Genomic DNA, 3783 nt, shown 5'->3' with positions numbered 1-3783 from the left:
GAGAGTGAATACAGTTTTACTTGGTATGTAGCAAGTTCATGAATTTTTCACGGAAGAGACAATAGTAACAAAGACTCTATGATGAGAGAGTGAATACAGTTTTACTTGGTATGTAGCAAGTTCATGAATTTTTCACGGAAGAGACAATAGTAACAAAGACTCTATGATGAGAGAGTGAATACAGTTTTACTTGGTATGTAGCAAGTTCATGAATTTTTCACGGAAGAGACAATAGTAATAAAGACTCTATGATGAGAGAGTGAATACAGTTTTACTCGGTATGTATGATAAGCATAGTACAAAGATATTTTAACTTGAACAAGACAAAATATTAGTGAAATTGTCAGTAGTACACAAATAATGGCTTAGATATCATAACAAATATATACATGTGGTGTACTAGGGTTTTATTTGGTTGTCATAGGAATACTTCCAGTCATGAAGATTGAAATATTTTAATCAGCAAACAGTTTTACTGAAAGTTTTCTTAATATTGCTTCATTACAAAATAGATATTTGAAGCATGAAAATTTTGGCTGTAAGTGTAATACTAGGAGACAAAAGGTACGACCTGCATACTGAAACCTAAATGCTGGCTATAAGTGTAACCAGCTGGATTATTCAATGTTTTATTTATCAACAAGGGAATTTTGACCTTGAAGGCTGTAAAATCTAATATACCATATGGTGCTGTAATATCTAAAGCAATACAAGTAAAGAGACAAAGGGTGGGTTGAGAGTGGAACTCCCCATTAAGCCACCTAAAGTTATCATGCAAAGGCTCATGTTAGAGCAGCTTCCTCTACTCAAGTACCATTGTTAAAAGATGGCAATCAAATGGATGGAGGACTAGTCCCTCTACAACCAGGAAGAAGATTGGTTAAGGCAAAGACCTGTCTTCCATTGAGATACAAAGAGGAGGTCCAGCATCTGCAGAAAAAGCTAGGTGAAGCAAAGCAACACCTGGTGAGAATCCATACAGTTCTCAAGGCATCCACAGCTGCCAAATAAAAGACAATGATGACACTGAGAAGCTGTGTTGGTGGGGTTAAGTGAGCTTATATTTTGTATATATTTAATTTATTTGTATTTTATTTTTAATGTGCCCTCTGCCATCCACACTCATGAGTACATGGGAGGGACAGTAGTCAAGAATGTTTTTATGATTTAAATATTATTATTATCTGATGTGCAAGTGTGTGTATATATTGGAGTTTAGTAACGATATGCATTGGCTCTTTCACCCATGTGAAAAAGTGGAGATTGAAAAGATGTTTTGTATTATTTGACCTTTTTTTCTCCATATAATGATAGAAGGTTACATAAAACAGTCTAATTTTCAGTGTGCAGCTATATCTTTGTTCAATTTTTTTTGAAGTTGTATTTTCATATATATTCTTTAATGTGTTTTAACAGACTTAGTTTTATCTACAAACGTGTTGTGCTGTGTTGTCATTTTTTGTGGAAGGGAGCAGCGTAGACTCAACATGAATCTTCAAAGAAGTTGAATTATGAATTTTAAAAGGTTGCTATTGACTGTGTTAGACTGTCCACTCTTAAAGTGGCCCGGGTATCTCTGCGATTTGTTTCTTTCTAATTTAGTTACACTTTTGAGATTTTGAGTATGTACTTGTGCACTGATAAGTGTTAAAGGGTATATCATGTTTTTATACATTCAAGAGTTATTAAGTATATCCTGTGATTGGTTTATCTGCATATTCCTAATGTAATTCTTTTAAAGAGCTTTTTTCTTATGTATCATTGTGAGGATTTTAAAAGTTTTAAATTAAATGACAATTTGCTTTAAATATGTAGGATTTTTATCTTTTATCTCATTTTTAAAGGTCATAAGATTGTTTTATGTTAAATTTTCATTTAGATATTGAAAGTTAAAGGATTATTATAATGTATAGTGCAGTTTAAACCATTGTTAAAAGTTCTTATTCTTGTAGTTCATTGTTACCAGTTTTTATTCTTATAGTTTGTTGTAGTTCATTGTTACCAGTTTTTATTCTTATAGTTTGTTGTAGATCATTGTTACCAGTTTTTATTCTTATAGTTTGTCATAGATCATTGTTACCAGTTTTTATTCTTAGTTAGTTATAGTTCATTGTTAATTGTTTTTATTCTTGTAGTGCTTTGTTAATGGCTTTTATTCTTGTAGTTAGTTCTTTTTAAAGATTTTTATGTTGTCTGATAATGTGCAGGTGTATTTTAGGAATAAAAAGTGAGTTGCAAGTTTAAAAATAATTAATTTTAAAGTTAAATTTATTTGTTGTGTTGGGAGAAACCTGAAAAAAAAGAAAGTATACAAGTGATATTCAGGCACATCATGACTTCCACTTGCTATAGTGATGTAGAAATGTTCAAAATGTTTTGGTTGTTTAGTTTCGATGCTGTAATGGTGGCAGCTCGTGGTCCAGAAAGTCATTAAGATTACCTTGTTCTAGTTCCTTCGTTTCTGCCCAAGATATTACAGTACTATATAGCATCTGTGTTAGAGAACTGGCAATGCAATACCCTCTGCTGGCTGATTATTACATCCATCATGTTCAACAGAAGTCTATCTTAAGAAAACTATTGGACTAAGTATAGCCTTTAGAAGTGACTGTCTTTTTGTATACACAAGTATGTATATTCTGCGTTTCTTTTTTCTGCTGTATAACAAAGATTAGTTTCATTTTCATCAACTTTTTACCAGTTTTAATAGTTTCAGTTTATTAAAAGTTGAATAACATGGAGTTTATCTTCTCTATACAAGATTTATTGCATGTAATGGCACCACCATGACCTTCATCTAGTGGTTTATTTACTTGATCTTATCTATACGAGTCTTTTTATACATAATGACAACAACATTATTTTATCTGGTGGGATACTGAGTTAATCTGCTCTATATATGTAATGACACTATGACCTTCATCTAGTCATTTATTCAGTTAATCTGCTCTATACGAGTCTTTTTGTACATAATAATAACATTATTTTATCTGGTGGGATACTGAGTTAATCTGCTCTATATAAGTAACAACACCATGACCTTCATCTAGTGGTTTAGTTACTTCAACTTATCTATACGAGTCTTTTTATACATAATGACAACAACATTATTTTATCTGGTGGGATACTGAGTTAATCTGCTCTATATAAGTAATGGCACCACCATGACCTTCATCTAGTGGTTTATTTACTTCATCTTATCTATACGAGTCGTTTTATACATAATGACAACAACATTATTTTATCTGGTGGGATACTGAGTTAATCTGCTCTATATAAGTAATGACACTATGACCTTCATTTAGTCATTTATTCTGTTAATCTGCTCTATACGAGTCTTTTTGTACATAATGACAAAACCATTGCTTTTATCTGGTCAATTATTCAGTTCATCTTCTCTGCACATTTTTTTTGTCCATGATGACCTTTAACTGGTCATTATTATGTCAGTATTACAACTGTAAAACATTAATATCAGATCTGTAAAATACTGATAGGGATATGTTTCTAATTTTAGTATTTATCAGATCTGTAAAATATTGATAGGGATATGTTTCTAATTTTAGTTTTTATCAGATCTGTAAAATATTGCCAGGGATATGTTTCTAATTTTAGAATTGGTCAGATCTGTAAAATATTGCCAGGGATATGTTTCTAATTTTAGTATTGGTTAGATCTGTAAAACATTGACAGGGATACATTTCTAACTTTAGTATTGGTCAGATCTGTAAAATATTGCCAGGGATACATTTCTAACTTTAGTATTGGTCAGATCTGTAAAAT

The 3783-nt window shown here is 31.4% G+C and overlaps 1 protein-coding gene across 1 annotated transcript in view; it reads right to left on the bottom strand.

Annotated features, from left to right (window-relative positions):
* LOC106467776 overlaps window positions 1-3783 on the bottom strand; it is an 18582-nt gene that overhangs the window by 4849 nt on the left and 9950 nt on the right. The window lies entirely within an intron of this gene.

This window comes from Limulus polyphemus, unplaced genomic scaffold (assembly GCF_000517525.1).
Source record: "Limulus polyphemus unplaced genomic scaffold, Limulus_polyphemus-2.1.2 Scaffold2737, whole genome shotgun sequence".
NCBI lineage: Eukaryota > Metazoa > Arthropoda > Merostomata > Xiphosura > Limulidae > Limulus > Limulus polyphemus.
Note: the sequence above shows the minus strand (reverse complement) of the source record. Positions and strands in the feature narration are given on the sequence as shown.